Here is an 18,563-nt window from a genome sequence, read left to right on the forward strand (position 1 = left end):
CACCACACACAAAAGTTTGTTAATATTTTCTTTACCAACTACTAGTAGTTTTCCTTCAGAAGGAAGCTCAGCACCCGCCATCTGCACAGCCGTGAACATACATCCATAGTGTGGCGACAATGACAAGCAAGACTGACTGATCAGATGCCAGCCATTGCTCTCCTCCTTGCTTCAATCTGGTTTTGGAGAAATGTTGAGTTTAACCTTTGATTTCCTACTCTGTGTTTCCTACTCCTGTTTTTCATTTAAAATCTATGAATGCATTCTTTATAGTAGCACGTTAATTAATAAATTCTAGTACCCAGAGAAAAGAATGTCATTCTCTTGAATTCTCAATGAATTTTTCTTAAGATTTGGGGTTCAGAAAACAGAACTTACATGGAAATGTTAGGAAGGAATTGTTACAGGCTAGTAATAAACCATGCATTAAGAAATAATGAGAAAATGAAATACTGATTTCTCGCTCAATAAACTATGTAAACAAATACATAGAAAAGGGTATATATCTATACATATGTATATATCTATATACACATATACATGTGTATATAAACATATATGCATGTGTGCATGTATATAAATAAGTGATCACACATTGAGAAAAGTTGGATATGAAAATAGAGACTATCCAAACATTTTCGTGCCATAAAGCACACAATGTGTTGATGTTTATAGTATACATTGGAAAACTCACATACAATCACAAAGTTACTCTGCCTTCTGCTATCCCAAGCTCTAACCAGCTTCTCCAGGGGTTAAGAAAATCAAAACCTCATCCTACCATACAATAGGGATATTCCCCATGGGGAACATGGAGGGACTGACAAATTCAAGGAAAGTGACAGGTACTAAAAGTTCTGAACCAAAACTAGAGTCCATGAGAAAGTGCCCCACAACATTTGGAGAGAGGGTTAGCAGAATTCACAGGGAGTAATTATGACATAATCCACATTTTGCTCATTCACAAATTGATGTACTGGATGGCAGGGTTTGTATGTTTATCTACACCATTGGGTGTGGGTTTATATAAATCCATTATATTGTTGACATAAATTATAATGTTGATAAAGCATTGCTTTATGCTCATAGCTTGAAGATGGGGATCACATTTGGCTACCAAAGGGGTATATGAGAAAGAAAAGTCATCCAGGATGCTGCAGGTGCACAGGCGATATCTGCAGGGGAAGGAGTGAAGGGTAGGAATTGAGCCCTGATTATCCCCTTTTGCCATCACGCTCTTACTCGGAAGCATATTGAAGTCCAAACTGATTTTACTCAATTCCCAGAGAGCCTGAAGCTCAGAGAACAGCTTCTTTGAGGCAATCATAGACTTCTGTTGGAGGAAGAGCCTACCTAATCGACCCTTCAGGTCTGCTCTTTGGCAGGCTCTGTACAGGTCATCTCAGACCCTGAGGGGTACTTGGTGGGATTAAAGTCCAGAGGCTCACACAGGCACTCAAGAGATCACCCACTAATAGGAAATCCCAACTACTTGGCACCCTTTATGCTCGTTTTTAAAAAGTCATTAGGAATAAGCTATTATTAGAGAAAGTAGTGATTCTTGGCTCTAGTTATGCATTAGAATTCTGGGGAGTTTTAACAGTGATTCTTGAGCCCATAGCTCTCTATTCCTATGAGGCTCAGATTTAATTAGACTGGAGTGGAATAAGATCATCCTGGTTTTTAGAAGATTCTAAGTGATTGTAGTCTATAGCCAGGTGTCAAAATGAGTCACATTAAACCATAGTGTCTTTATGAAGAGCCACTGGTTTTTCTTGTTCCCTAGTTAGCTTCTTATATAACATGATCACTATGCTTTTAACTAGGTTCACACTAATATATTTGATACAAATATCAACACCTAATAATATGTAATCCATTGCAATTCAGAGTTGACAATTTTAAAACCAAGTGATATTTAAATTAGGTTTGAAAATGTTGTAAAATACGTAAAAGGAGACCTCTCTTCCTGCATTGTGGAAAATGCACTGTGAACTTTTTTTCATATCAATATTTGAGGGCTAGGAAGCCTGAGGATCAACGATACAGACAGTTCAAATATGTAGCACTTCCAAACATAATTGGCCATGGAAACTTACATCCCTGGTGACATCCCAAAACATGACCAGTGGGTGTCCAAGAAAAAGTGTCAAACCTGGGGCTGTTGATACAGTGCCAGGCATCTTTATTTCTCCAATTAAGAGATACTCGCCCTTTGGGTAGCAGATCTCCTGAAGTTTTGATTCTATGTAGAACACCAGGAACAATTTAACAACTTCAAACAATGCATGAAATCCTGAGCTAAAACAGACATTATCACATACAAATTCAAGCAAGTACAGCTGATACAAGTTTAAGGACGGTTGATGGAAGAAAACACAAAAAGAAAAATTGATATAATTGTCACTTTTCTGTCTTCATCTGCACAAGAGAAAAGTCTTGGGCTTATGGAGCATGTGAGTATAAGAATACTAGAAGATTTAAGGGATATAGAAAGGCTTTAGAAACAGAATGTCAAAAGTTCTGGAATGATACCACAGGCTTGCAGAGTAAGGGACTTGCTTAAATTCACAATACAGATTAACCAATACAGTGTTGTTATTTCTGACTTAGTATATTCATTGAAAAATAAAGTTGTATTAATATATTCAACAATGGGTCACATAAATGACTTTTAATAAATTCCCAGATCCTAAGCATCACTTCATAAAGTTAGGGTCAATTCACATACTTTAGATGATAGAATGGCCAGTAGAAGTTGGAGAAGAATATGGGCTGAACAAAACTTTAAATATAGAATTCTCAGGAGGAAATCACAAACTGATTTTTTTATAGAAAAAAATTCTTGGGTTTTCTGACAAAAGTCAGAAAGCCCTGCCAGATGAATTCCTTATTTTTTTCTTTCATCTTTATTAACTTGGGTATTTCTTATTTACATTTCAATTGTTATTCCCTTTCCCAGTTTCCAGGCCAACATCCCCCAACCCTTCCCTCTCCCCTTCTCTATTGGTGTTCCCCTCCCCACCCTCCCCCCATTACCACCCTCCCCCCAACAATCACGTTTACTGGGGGTTCAGTCTTGGCAGGACCAAGGGCTTCCCCTTCCACTGGTGCTCTTACTAGGATATTCATTGCTACCTATGAGGTCAGAGTCCAGGGTCAGTCCATGTATAGTCTTTGGGTAGTGGCTTAGTCCCTGGAAGCTCTGGTTGGTTGGCATTGTTGTTCATATGGGGTCTCAAGCCCCTTCAAGCTCTTTCAGTCCTTTCTAAGATTCCTTCAACGGGGGTCCCATTCTCAGTTCAGTGGTTTGCTGCTGGCATTCACCTATGTATTTGCCGTATTGCCAGAACACAAACTGATTTTTAAGAATATAAGGTTAGAGAGAGACAGCAGACAGCTGAGAGCTTTAAATGCATAGAGTCTCTTAGGAGAACACTGGGGAGATGTGTAAGACTGGACAGTACTAAAGAACCAAGAACAAACCAGTATCTCAAGTAAAGTAGCAGTTTAAGAAATTGTGATAGTTGTAAACTTTCTGTCTCAAATACAAGTTTCCTAAACAGTCAATGTCTGAACATTGGTGGGAACAATGTCTTTGTTCTGGTGGAAATAATTGAACCACTTTACTTCATAAGGGATAAATCTTACTAATACAGCTTTGGAGTATGTGATTCACTGTAAAGTTATTGTGTCCTTCTTTGATTCACATAAGAATTATAATGCAAGGGGAAAATCCAAGATATTTGAACTTGCTGATGAGATTTTTCTCAACTACAGGAAATGTACCTAGAGTTATCTGAGAGCTGGAATACAGCATACATCAAATCTCTTCCTAAACCTTAAAAATAACATACAAATCTGGGGTCCTACAATACTAATTTAATAAAATTGTAATAGAAAATGCTTCCATTTTCATAACCCACCAGCATCATGTCCTCCAAATTCAAGCCAATAGAGTTTCAACCGCAGCCCTACAGCAGTCCACTTGCTGTGCCCTCCTCCCTCTCTCCCACTCCCTCCAGTGGATAACACAGATCCTCCCATCAAAATGTCTTCTCTCCAATCAGCTCATTACTCCAGCCTCCGAATCCAGTAGGCATCCCTAGGAACCCACAAGTCAGTCTAGCCAGGAAAGCAGGTAGGGTAACTGCAGATCCAAACCAATGATCACATCCTCAGCTTTCCATAAAACCACCTATTCAATGGCCTCTTCCCACACTCTGCCCCCTTTCCAGGAGACTAAAGAGATCTTGACGGAACACCCTGATTTTCTTTGCTGTAGACTCCGACAGCACCTCCTCATAGCCCTTCCTTTTCCTAAATGTCAGTCCTCCATCCCTCAACACACATTTTATCTGAAAGTACCAGTGGATGCACCTGGCAAGATCCAAGACGAATTCCCTACAAAGTAACACACAACGACCATACTCTCCTGTAACCAAAAAGAGCAATAGAAACCAAGGAAGAACATAAAATCCAATGAAGGCAAAACAAAAATTACACCAGGAATTACAATGTTCAGAAACCTGGATATCTAGACACCAGTATAAAAGCGCACTCAATAAAAGATGGGAAATTATATATCCCATAAAGTCCATCAATCCTACTGCACTAATCCCTGAGAATTGCAAAATATTAGAATCACAAGGAAAAAACTTAAAGCTTGTGAGTGTGACAGAGGTCTTTAAGGGAGGAAGATATCAAAAGATGGAAAGATCTTCCACACTCATGGATCAGTAGGATCAACAGATTCAATGCAATTCCCATAAAAATCCTACCTCAATTCTTTACAGACTTTTTTTTGACATTTTTCTTTTATTGGATATTTTTTGACTTACATTTAGGATGTTCTCCCCTTTCCTGGTTTCCCCTCCAGAAACTCACTATCTCTCACTGTTTCTAGGGGTGCTCCACCACTCATCCACCCACTCCTGTACACATCACTGCCCTGACAGATCCCTACACTGGGGCATCTAGCTTTAACAGGGTCAAAGGCCTCTCCCATTGATGCCTGACCAAGCGATCCTCTACTACATATGATGCTGGAGCCATAGGACAATCCCTGTGTACTCTTGAGATGGTGGTTTAGCCCCTGGGAACTCTGGGGGGGTCTGTTTGGTTGATATTATTGTTCTTCTTATGGAATTGCAAACTCCTTCAACTCCTTCATTCCTTTCTGTAAATCCTCCAATGGGGACCCCATTCTCAATTCAGTGGTTGGCTGCGATAATCCACCTCTGTAATTGTCAGGCTCTGGCAGAACCTCTCTGGAGACATCACATATCAGGCTCCTGTCAGCATGTACTTTTTGCATTCACGATAGTGTCTGGGTTTGGTGACGGAATGTGGGGATGGATCCCAAGGAGGAGCAGTCTCTGAATGTCCTTTCCTTCAGTATCTGCTCCACACTTTGTCTCAATATTTCTTCCTGTGAGTATTTTTGTTCTTCCTTCTAAGAATTACTGAAGCATCCACACTTTGGTCTTCCTTCTTCTTGAGCTTCATGTGGTCTGTAAATTGTAACTTGAGTATTCCAAGCTTTTAGGCTAAAATCGACTTATCAGTGAGTGCATACAATATGTGTTCTTTTGTGATTGGGTTACCTCATTCAGGATGGTATTTTCAAGTTCATGCATTTGAATAAGAATTTCATAAAGTCATTAATTTTAATAGCTGAGTAGAACTCCATTGTGTAAATGTACCACATTTTCTGTATCCATGCCTCTGCTGAAGGGCATTTGGGTTCTTTCCAGCTTCTGGCTATTATAAATAAGTCTGCTATGAACATAGTGGAGTATGTGTCCTTGTAATATGTTGGAACATCTTTTGGCAGGAGTGGTATAGTTGAGTCCTTAGGTAGTACTATGTCCAATTATCTGGTTTCAAACTCCAGACTGATTTTCAGAATGATTGTACCAGTTTACAATCCCAACAACAATGAAGAAGTGTTCCTCTTTCTCTACATCCTCGCCAGCATCTGCTGTCACCTGAGTTTTTTATCTTAGCTATTCTGACTGGTGTGAGGTGGGATCTCAGGGTTGCTTTGATTTGCATTTCCCTGATGACTAAGGATGTTGAACATTTTCTTGGGTGCTTCTTGACCATTCAGTATTCCTCAGTTAAGAATTCTTTGTTTAGTTTTATACCACATGTTTAACAGGGTTATTTGATTCTTTAGAGTCTAAATTTTTGAATTCTTTATATATATTAGATATTAGCCCTCTACTGGATATGGATTTCCAATCTGTTGGTTGCCATTTTGTCCTATTGGCAGTGTCCTTTGCCTTACAGAAGCTTTTCAATTTTATGGGGTGCCATTTGTCAATTCTTCATCTTAGAGCATAAGCCATTGGAGTTCTGTTCAGGAAATTTTCACCTGTGCCTATGTGTTCGAGGATCTTTCCCACTTTCTCTTCTATTATTCTAAGTGTATCTGGATTTATGTGGAAGTTCTTATGTGGACTTGAGCTTTTTACAAGGAGATTAGAATGAATTAATTTGCATTCTTCTACATCTTGACCTCCAGTTGAACCAGCACCATTTGTTTAAAATGCTGTCTTTTCTCCATTGAATAGTTTTAGCTCCTTTGTCAAAGATCAAGTGACCATAGGTGTGTGGATTCATTTCTGGTCTTCAATTATATCCCATTGATATACCTGTCTGTCTCTGTACCAATACCATGCAGTTTTTATTACATATGCTCTATAAAACAGCTTAAGGTCAGGAATTGTGATTACCCCAGAAGCTCTTTTATTGAGAATAGTTTTTGCTATCCTGTGTTTTTTGCTTCTCCAAATTAATTTGCAAACTGCTCTTTCTTATTCTATGAAGAATTGAGTTGAAATTTTGATGGGGAACAAAAGCTTGCTTGGTTAGAGTCACAAGAAATTAGTTTATATTATTTGTGACTATTGTAAAGGGTATCATTTCCCTAATTTCTTTTTCAGCCTCTTTATGCTCTGATTAGAGGAAGGCTACTGGTTTGTTTGAGTTGATTTTATTTTTTTTTATTAACTTGAGTATTTCTTATATCCAGCCACTTCACTGAACTTATTTATCAGGTCTAAGAGTTCTTTAGTGGAATTTTGGGGTCACTTAAGTATAGAATCATATCAAATAGTGATATTTTGACTTCTTCTTTTGTAATGTGTATCCCTTTGACCTCTTTTTGTTGTCTAATTACTCTAGCTAGGACTTCAAGTAGTATATTGAATAGGTAGGAAGAGAATGGGCAGTCATGTCTAGTCCCTGATTTTTGTGGGATTGCTTCAAGTTTCTCTCCATTTAGTTTGATATTGGCTACTGGTTTGCTGTATATTGCTTTTACTATATTTAGGAATGGGCCTTGAATTCCTGATCTTTCCAAGACTTTTAACATGAAGCGGTGTTGAATTTTGTCGAATGCTTTTTCAACATTAATGAAATGATCTTGGTGTTTTTACCTTGAGTTTGTTTATATAGTGGAATACATTGATGGATTTCCATATATTGAACCATCCTGCATCCCTGGGATGAAGCATACTTGATCATGGTGAATGATTGTTTTGATGTGTTCTTGGCTTCAGATTGCTAGAATTTTATTATTTTTGCATTGATATTCAGGAGGGAAATTGGTCTGAAGTTCTCTTTCTTTGTGTGGTTTATGTATAAGCATAATTGTGACTTCAAAGAACGAATCAAGTAGTGTTTCTTCTGTTTCTATTTTGTGGAATAGTTTGACAAATATTGGTATAAGATCTTCTTTGAAGGTCTGATAGAATTCTGCACTAAACCCATCTGGTCCTGGGCTCTTTTGGTTGGGAGACTTTCAGTAACTGCTTCAATTTCTATGGGGTTTATGGGAATATTTAGAGGGTTTACCTGATCCTGATTTAACTTTGGTACCTGGTATCTGTCTACAAAATTGTCCATTTCCTCCATATGTTCCAGTTTTGTTGAGTACAGGCTTTTGTAGTAGGATCTGATAATTTTTTTTAATATTCTCAGTTTCTGTTGTTATGTCTCCCTTTTCATTTCTGATTTTGCTAATTTGGATACACTCTCTGTGCCCTCTGGTTATTCTGGCTAAGGGTTTATCTATCTTATTTTCTCAAAAATCCAGCTCCTGGTTTTGTTGATTCTTTGTATAGTTCTTTTTGTTTTAACTTTGTTGATTTCAGCTCTGAATATGATGATTTCCTGCTGTCTACTCCTCTTGGGTGAATTTGCTTCTTTTTGTTATAGAGCTGTCAAGCTATTAGTGTATGTTCTCTGCAATTTCTTTTTGGAGGCACTCAGAACTATGTGATTTTCTCTTAGCATTGCTTTCATTGTATCCCATAAGTTACAGTATGTTGCCCCTTCATTTTCATTAAACTCAAAAAAGTCTTTAATTTCTTTCTTTATTGCTTCCTTGACCAAGTTGTCATAGAGTAGAGCACTTTTCAGCTTCCATGTGTATGTTGCCTTTCTGTTGTTTTTGTTGTTGTTGTTTTTGTTGCTGTTTTGTTTTGTTTTGTTTTTGCTGTTGCTGTTGTTTTAGGATGAAATATTGTATAAATACCTGTTAAATCTATTTGGTTCATAATTTCTGTTAGTTTCAATGTGTCTCCATTTAGTTTCTGTTTCCATTACCTGTCCATCGATGAGACGGGTGTGTTGAAATCTCCTACTATTATTGTGTATGGTGCAATGTATGCTTTGACATTTAGTAAAGTTTCTTCAGTGAATATGGGTGCCCTTGCATTTGGAGCATAAATGTTCAAAATTGAGAGTTCTTCTTGGTAGATTTCTCCATTGATGCATATGAAGTGTCCTTCCTTAACTTTTTTGATAGCTTTGGTTGAAAGTTGATTTTATTTGATATTATAATGGCTATTCTAGCTTGTTTCTTGGGACCATTTGCTTGGAATATTTTTCCCAGCCTTTTACTCTTAGGTAGTGTCTGTCTTTGTCACTGAGGTGTGTTGCCTGCTGGGTCCTGTTTATGTGTCCAGTCTGTTAGTCTATATCTTTTTATTGGGAAATTGAGTCCATTGATGTCAAGGGATATTAAGAACCAGTGATTCTCAGAGAAAGAACTGGAAGAGCTTGAAGGGGCTCGAGACCCCAAAAGTACAACAATGCCAAGCAACCAGAGCTTCCAGGGACTAAGCCACTACCTAAAGACTATACATGGACTGACCCTGGACTCTGACCCCATAGGTAGCAATGAATATCCTAGTAAGAGCACCAGTGGAAGGGGAAGCCCTGGGTCCTGCTAAGACTGAACCCCCAGTGAACTAGTCTATGGGGGGAGGGCGGCAATGGTGGGAGGGTTGGGAGGGGAACACCCATAAGGAAGGGGAGGAGGGAGGGGGATGTTTGCCCGGAAACCGGGAAAGGGAATAACACTCGAAATGTATATAAGAAATACTCAAGTTAATAAAAAAAAAAAAAAAAAAAAAGAACCAGTGATTCTTGGTTCCTCTTCTTTTTGTTGTTAGGGGTGGAACTAAGTTTGTGTGGCTACCTTCTTTTGAGTTAGTGGAAAGAAGATTACTTTGATGCTTTTTCCTATGGTGTTGTTTGACTCTTTGTGTTGGAGTTTTCCATCCAACACAAAGATCTAGGATCTTGTAGCTTTCATAGTTTCTGTTGAGAAATCAGGTATGATTCTGATAGGTCTGCTTTTATATGTTACTTGTCCTTTTTCCCTTACTGCTTTTACTATTCTTTCTTTGTTTTGAGCATTTGGTGTTTTGGCTATTATGTGACAGGAGGAATTTCATTTCTGATCCAATCTGTTTGGAGTTCTGTAGGCTTCTTGTATGTTCCTGAGCATCTTTTTTTTTTTTCTCTAGGTTGGGGAAGTTTCCTTCTATAATTTTGTGGACGATATTTACTGGCCCTTTAAGGTGGGAATCTTCTCTCTCTCTTCTATACCTATTATCCTTAGGTTTGATCACCTCATTGAGTCCTGGATTTCTGGGATGTTTTGCTTAGAAGCTTTTTTGCGTTTTACAATTTTTTTTGAGGATTGTACCAACATTTTCTATTTTATCTTCTGTCCCTAAGATTCTCTCTTCATCCTCTTGTATTTTGTTGGTAATGTTTGTGTCTATGACTCCTGATCTCTTTCCTAGATTTTCTATCTCCAAGGTTGTCTCCCTTTGTGATTTCTTTATTGTTTTCATTTCCATTTTTAGATCCTGGATGGTTTTGTTGAATTTCTTCACCAGTTTGCTTGTGTTTTCCTGTAGTTCTTTAAGGGATTTTTGTGTTTCCTCTTTAAGGGCTTCTACTTGTTTACCTGTGTTGTCCTGTATTTCTTTAAGTGAGTAATTTATGTCCTTCTTAAAGTTCACCATGAGATGTTATTTTAAATCAGAGTCTTACTTTTCTGGTATGTTGGGGTATTCAGGACTTGCTGTGGTGGGAGAACTGGGTTCTGACGATGCCAAGTGGACTTGGTTTCTGTTGCCTAGGTTCTTACACTTGCCTCTTTTCATCTGATTATCTTTTGTGTTAGATGGTTTTGCTGTCTCTGACAATGGTTTGACCCTCCTGTAAGCTTATGTGACCTCCTAAGATACCAGCTCTTTCCAGGCAGAATTTTGATACAGAGAACTGTGGCATTGGGTCAGCTCCAGGCACAGACAAAAACTTGAAGGATCCTTCCCAGACTGCTCCTAGGTTCTTTTGTCCTTGGGGCTCTGGGTGGGTCCCTCTGAGCAGAAATTGTGGTCCTATCTGTCCTCTCTGGTATATCAGCAGTCCTGGGAAACCAGCTGTCCCTCAGCAGGACTTGGATACAAAGAACTGTGGCACTGGGTCAGCTCTAGGCACAGACCGAAACCAGAAGCCTTTACAGACCTTGAAAGAGCAATTCTCAAAAACCCAGGATAGCTAAAACAATCCTGTGCAATAAAAGAACTTATGGAGGTATCACCATTTCTGATCTCAACCTGTCCTACAGAACAATAGAAATAAAAACTATATGGTATTGGCATGAAAACAGACAGGTTGAAAATGAAATAGAAATAAAAGCCCAGAAATAAATCCTCATGTATATGGGTACAAGGCAAAAAGAAAGCATCATCAACAAATGGTACCAACTGGATGTCAGTATGTAGAAGAATGTATATAGGTCCATATTTATAACTCTGCACAAAACTCACATCCAAGTGGATCAAATACCACAATTGAAGAGAAAGTGGGAAACTGCCTGAAAACGTTGGTATAGGAGACAACTTCCTGAACACCAAAACCTTAGGCAATAAGATCAACAATAAATACATATGAAATTCATGAAACTGAAAAGCTTCTATAAGGCAAAGTACACCATCAATAGGATAAGGTGGCAACCAACACAATGGGGGAAAATATCCTCACCAACCCTACAGTTGACAGAGGACTAATAACCAAAATATATAAAGAACTCAAGAAACCAATACCAAGCTGGACTCTGAGAAGTGAGGACAATCCTGAGAGCTCAGGGGAGACCACCACTTCTGTTCACATATCGGGCCCAAGAGGAACCTGCCTATTGCCCTCTGGATACAGGAAAATAGGAGCAGACAGCAGCAGGAAACATTTTGGTTTCTACCTATGCCGGGAGCCAAAATCCAGTCTCCTGGAGCTCTGACACACCTGAGAGCAGAGGTAAGACTAACTCTTCTGCTTCAAGTGACGTGCCTGGAGGCTTCAGGTCACACAACCCCAGGAGCAGCTCTCTGTTTCCAGATCCAGGTGAAAGAAAACAAGTATACAAGAGTGCTGACACACAGGCTTACAGGGGGTCAAGCCACTGTCAGAGACAGCAAGACCAGCTAACATGAGAGACAACCTGATGGCAAAAGGCAAGTAAGTGCAGGAATCTAACAGAAACCAAGACTACTTGGCATCATAAGAGCCCAGTTCTCCCACAAACCAAATACTGGTTAGCCAAACATACTGGAAAAGCAAGATTCTTATTTAAAAACATATCCCATGATGATGATAGAGAACTTTAAGAAGGACATAAATGACTCCCTTAAAGAAATACAGGGCACCAGACTGCACGTGGATCTGAATGGACCCGGTCAAACAGCTCCCTGTACTCAAATCCCGAGAGAGAGAGAGCTAGAGCTAGAGAGGGGCAGACACACCTGGGAAACCAGAGGAGACTACTCTCTGCCCACATTTCTGACTCTAGAGGAAAACACCTAGCACCATCTGGGCCCCCTGTGCACAGGGACTCAGGAGAGGGAGGGGCAGGCCCTTCTGGTTGCTGCCCTCACGTAGAGCTGAAACACAGCCCTGAGGAGTGACTTCAGGCCAGAGACAAGAGGTAAGACCAACTTTTCTGCACCAAGTGACCTGTCTGGTGGACTCAGGACACACAAAGGCAAAATTCCTCTGGGACCGGATACTTCTGATTTCTGGCTGGCATCTGAACCTCACTGATCCCAGCCCAGACCTCCCTGCTCCCAAACCTCGTGGGAGGGAGAACCGATCGCCCAGATGTGTGGACAATCCTAAGAATGCAGGGCAAGAGAGACTGCCACTTCTGCCCACTTTTGTCCACGTCCCTGGCCCAAGAGGCAACTGTATAGGGCCTCTGGACATAGGAAGACAGGGACAGACAAGCTACAGGAGCCCTGTAGTCCAGACTGTGCCCAGAACTGAACGGACCCAGTCAAATAGCTCCCTGCACATAAATCCTGTGGGACGAAGAGCTAGACATTCAGAGGGGCACACACACCTGGGAAACCAGAGGAGACTACTCTACCCACATTTTTTACTCTAGGAGAAAACATCTAGCATCATCTGTGCCCCGTGACCACAGGGACCCAGGAGAAGTAGGGGAAGGCCCTTCTGGTTCCCACCCACAGGGACAACAGAAAGCCAGTGGACAGGAATGACTACACACCTGAAAGCAGAACAATCTGTTCCCATAACTGGCTGAAAGAGAACAGGAAAACAGGTCTACAAGTACTCCTGACACACAGGCCTATAGGATGGTCAAACCACTGTCAGAAATAGCAAAAGAAGGTAACACCAGAGACAACCTGATGGAGAGAGGCAAGTGCAGGAACCCAAGCAACAGAAATCAGCAGGACGCAATCAGCAGAACGCAATTCTCCCACCAAAGCAAACACTGAATATCCAAACACACCAGAAAAGCAAGATCTAGATTTAAAATCACATTTGATCTTGATGATGGTGGACTTTAAAGACATAAAGAACTCCCTTAGAGAAATGCAAGAAAACACAAGTAAACAAGTAGAAGTCCTTAGAGAGGAAACATAAAAAACTCAGAAAGAATTATAGGAAAACACAATCAAACAGGTGAATGAATTGAAATGGAAATAGAAAAAATAAAGAAAACAGAGGGAGAGAACCCTGGACATAGAAAACCAGAGGAAGAGACAAGGAGCCGTAGATACAAGCATCACCAACAGAATACAAGAGATAGAAGAGAGAATCTCAGGAGCAGAAGATTCCATAGAAATCATCGACACAACTGTCAAAGATAATGTAAAACGGAAAAAGATACTGGCCCAAAACATACAGGGAATCCAGGACACAATGAGAAGATCACACCTAAGGAAAATAGGTATAGAAGAGAGTGAAGACTCCCAGCTCAAAGTGCCAGTAAATATCTTCAACAAAATCATAGAAGAAAACTTCCCGAACCTAAAGAACCAGATGCCCATAAACATACAAGAAGCCTACAGAACTCCAAATAGATTGGACCAGAAAAGAAAATCCTCCCATCACATAATAGTCAAAACACCAAATGCACAAAACAAAGAAAGAATATTAAAAGCAGTAAGGGAAAAAGGTCAAGTAACATATAAAGGCAGACCTATCAGAATTATACCAGACTTCTCACCAGAGACTATGAAAGCCAGAAAATCCTGGACAGATGTCATACAGACCCTAAGAGAACACAAATATTCCATGACAAAGCCAAATTTACATAATATCTTTCCACAAATCCAGTCCTGCAAAGGATAATGGATGAAAAACTCCAACACAAGGAGGGAAACTATACCCTAGAAAAAGCAAGAAAGTAATCTCCTTGCAACAAAACCAAAAGAAGAGAGACGTGAAAGCATAATTCCACCTCTATCAACAAAAATAACAGGAAACAAGAATCACTATTCCTTAATATATCTTAACATCAATGAACTCAATTCCCCAATAAAAAGACATAGACTAACAGACTGGATATAGGAAACGTACCTTAGTGACAAAGACAGACACAACCTCAGAGCAAAAGACTAGAAAAAATTTTCCAAGCAAATGGTACTAAGAAACAAGCTGGAGTAGCCATTCTAATATCAAATAAAATTGTCTTTCAACCAGAAGTTATCAAAAAAGACAAGGACTCTTCATACTCATCAAAGAAAAATTCTACCAAGATTAACTCTCAATTATGAACATTCTTATTGCCTTGTACAAAGATCAAATCCAAGTGGATCTTGGACCGCCACATGAAACCAGACACACTCAAACTAATAGAAGAGAAAGTGGGGAAGAGCCTTGAACACGTGGGCACTGGGGAAATTTTCCTGAACGGAACACCAATGACTTATGCTCTAAGATCAAGAATTGACAAATGGTACGTCATAAAATTACAAAGTTTCTATGAGGCAAAGGACACTGTCAATAGGAGAAAATGGTTGTCAATTGCAACCCAAAGATGGGGTAATGATTGTTACAAATCCTACATCTGATAGAGGGCTAATATCCAAAATATACAAAGAACTCAAGAAGCGAGACTCTAGAGAATCAAATAACCTTATTTAAAAATGGTGTACAGACTGTGAACAGCATCATGGTTCTACCCCACCTTCTGAACACTCGGGAATTGGGCTTCCTCCCCTCCCCTCGTAGACAGCAGTGTTTGGAGTGATAATAGTAGCTTGATAGCTGGATTCCTAACCCTGGCTTTTTATTGGCTTTTTGAAAAACTCATGATTCCCTAAGTGGCTTGGTAGTCACTTGGTGGATGTTTTGGAAAGGACAGTAACTCACCTGTAGCTTGTGAACTTGTGTTTTCTACTGTGACATTGAAAATTAAGGATTGCTTAACTGTCAGCTCAAACTGTTGCTGGGTTGTCAATGAGGATGCTTAATCTTAACAATAAAGTAATTTAAAATAAAAAAAATGGGATACAGAGCTAAACAAAGAATTCTCAACTAAGGAAGATTGAATGACCAAGAAGCACCTACATAAATGTTCAACATCCTTTGTCATCAGGGAAATGCAAATCAAAATGACCCTGAGATTCCACCTTACACCAGGCAGAATGGCTAAGATCTAATACTCAAGTGATAGCATGTACTAATGAGGATGTGGAGAAAGAGGAACACTCCTCAATTCTTGGTGGAATTGCAAACCGGTACAACCACTCTGGAAATCTGTCTGGCAGTTCCTCAGAAAATTGGATATAATACTACTTGAGGACTCAGCTATACAACTCCTGGGTATATACCCAAAAGATGCTCCAACATATAACAGGGACACATGCTCCACTATGTACATAGCAGCCTTATTTATAGTAGCCAGAAGCTGGAAAGAACTCAGATGTCCCTCAACAAAGGAATGGATACAGAAATTGTGGTACATCTACTCAATGGAGTACTACTCAGCTAGTAAAAGCAACGTCTTCATGAAATTCTTAGTCTGATGTATGGAACTAGAAAATATCATCCTGAGTGAGGTAATCCAGTCACAAAAGAGCATATATGATATGTACTCGCTGATAAGTGGATATTCGGCAGAAAGCTCTAAATATCCACAACTCGCAGATCATGTGAAGCGCAAGAAGGAAGACCAAGGAATGGATGCTTCAGTTCTTCTTGGAAGGAGGAACAGAATACTCACAAGAGATATATGGTGAAAGGGACTTGGGAGGAAGACAGGAGGGAGAGGGGAAAGAGGTGGGTAGGATCAGGTAGGAGAATAGATCAGGATGATATATAGAGGATCAAGAATTTGAAAAGGGGTGTGTAATATATATACAGCCACCCAATTAGACAAGATGGATGAAGCAAAGAAGTACAGACCGACAGGAGCCGGATGTAGATCGCTCCTGAGAGACACAGCCAGAATACAGCAAATACAGAGGCGAATGCCAGCAGCAAACCACTGAACTGAGAATAGGACCCCCGTTGAAGGAATCAGAGAAAGAACTGGAAGAGCTTGAAGGGGCTCGAGACCCCATATGTACAACAATGCCAAGCAACCAGAGCTTCCGGGGACTAAGCCACTACCTAAAGACTATACATGGACTGACCCTGGACTCTGACCTCATAGGTAGCAATGAATATCCTAGTAAGAGCACCAGTGGAAGGGGAAGCCCTGGGTCCTGCTAAGACTGAACCCCCAGTGAACGTGATAGTTGGGGGGAGGGCGGCAATGGGGGGAGGGTGGGGAGGGGAACACCCATAAGGAAGGGGAGGGGGGAGGGGGATGTTTGCCCGGAAACCAAAGAATTATTATTAAGTATTAAATAAATTTAAAAAAAAAGAAAAGGGGTGTGTAGCAATGGGGATGGGAAACTGGGAGTAGCCATTAGAAAGTCCTAGATGCCAGGAAAGCAAGAGGCTCCCAGGACTCAACGGTTATGGCATTAACTGAAGTACCCAACAAAGGGGAGGGAGAACCTGTAGTGACCATATCCAGGGGTTAAGCAAGGCCCCTGGTTGTTGGATGGGGCCACCCCACGCATCTCGAAATTTTTAACCCAGAATTGCTTCTGTATAAAGGAAATATAGGGACAAAGTGTGGAGCAGAGACTAAAGGAAAGGCCATCCAGAGACTGCCCTCCTGGGGATCCAGCCCATATGCAACCACTAAACCCAGACACCATTGCTGATGTCAAGAAGTACTTGCTGACAAGAGCCTGATATAGCTGTCTTTTGGGAGGCTCTGCCAGAGTTTGACAAATACAGAAGTGGATGGTCACAGCCAACCATTGGATTGAGCACAGGGACCCCAGTGGAGGAGTTAAAGGATTAAAAGAGTTGAAGGGGTTTGCAACCCCATAAGAAAAACAATACCAACCAACCAGAGCTCCTAGGGACTAAACCACCAACCAAAGAGTAGACATGGCTCCAGCTGCATATGGATCAATGGGAGGAGAGGCCCTTGGTCCTGTGGAGACTCGATGTCCCAATGGAGGGGAATACTAGGACTGTGAGGTGGGAGTATGAGTAGGATCTCACTCACAGAAGCAGGGGTTATAGAAGATAGAATAGCAGGTTTGAAGAGGAAAACCCAGGAAAGGTGATATCATTTGAAATGTAAATAAATAAAGTATCCAATAGAAATGATCATTCATGATGATCAAATAGGCTTCTTCCCACAGATACAGGGTGGCTCAATGTACAAAAATCAACAAAGCTTCATATAAACAAACTAAGAAAAAAATTATCATCTCATTAAATATAGAAGGGGTCTTTGAGGAAACCCAATCCTCCTTCCTAATAAAAGTCTTGGAAAAGATTAGAAATAAAAGGGACAAACTTAAACCTTTTTAATGCTGTTTACAGCAAGCCAACACCAAATTAAATAGAGAAAAACTCAGAGCAATTCCATTAAAATCAGAAAGAATACAAGGTTGTCTACTCTGTCCATACCTATTCAGTGCAATACCTCAAGTTTTAACTAAATCAATAAAACAAATGAAGAAGATTTTCAGGTTGACTAAGTTCTATAACAGAAGTGACACATGCTGATGAGGGTGTGGAGTAAGTGGAATACTCATCCATTGCTAATAGGAGTGGCAACTCATACAGCCACTATGGAAATCAGTGTGGTGATTCCTCAAGAAGATGGGAATCCAACTACCTCAAAATCCAACTATACCAATCTTGGGCAAATACCCAAAGGTTGCTTCATCTTACCTTAGACACTTGCTCATCTATGTTTATTACTGCTCTATTTGTAAGTCAGAAATTAGAAACAACCTAGATGTCTCTCAACAAACGAATAGAATAAAAAATAATATGGTGCGTTGATACAATCAATGGAATATTACTCGGCCATTTTAAAAAGCATCATTAAATTTTCAAGTAAGTGAATAGAACTAGAAAAACTCATCCTTCCTGATCCTAGACCCAGAAGGATGAAAAATATAGGTATTCATTTCAATGTGGATATTAGCTGTTAAGTCAATGATATCAAAGTTACAATCCATAGAACCACAAAGTTTAAGTATAAAGTATTAGAATAGGATAGATTGGTCTTCCTAGGAAATAGAAAAAGGATTGTTATGGATGTGTTGGGGAGGTGGACTAGAGTGAAAAGATCAAGTAGCAAAGAGGAGGGAAGAGGAGAAGAGGGATGAAATACCAGGAGAAAGACCATTTTGAGGGGTAGTATGAAAACCTAATCCAGTAGAAGCTTTGTAAAGGGTATGAATACACGACTGGGAATCTAAATGAAGTAATTTACTAATAGAGGAGACAGAGCTCCAACTGGACATCTCTTCTCACCAAAGGAAGCTTTCAGTGCTGAGATTGGGTCACATCTAGTTAAGTTGTTGGCTCAAGAGGTCACATGAGAACACTCAGACAACTCAAACTTTACACAAACTGCCAGT

At 40.0% G+C, this 18,563-nt stretch overlaps 1 long non-coding RNA gene across 1 annotated transcript in view; it reads left to right on the forward strand.

Annotated features, from left to right (window-relative positions):
• Window positions 1-18,563, forward strand: part of LOC102552656 (uncharacterized) — a 132,085-nt gene that overhangs the window by 107,314 nt on the left and 6,208 nt on the right. The gene's annotated exons all lie outside the window — the stretch shown is intronic.

This window comes from Rattus norvegicus, chromosome 3 (assembly GCF_021556685.1).
Source record: "Rattus norvegicus strain SHRSP/BbbUtx chromosome 3, alternate assembly SHRSP_T2T, whole genome shotgun sequence".
Classification (NCBI taxonomy): domain Eukaryota; kingdom Metazoa; phylum Chordata; class Mammalia; order Rodentia; family Muridae; genus Rattus; species Rattus norvegicus.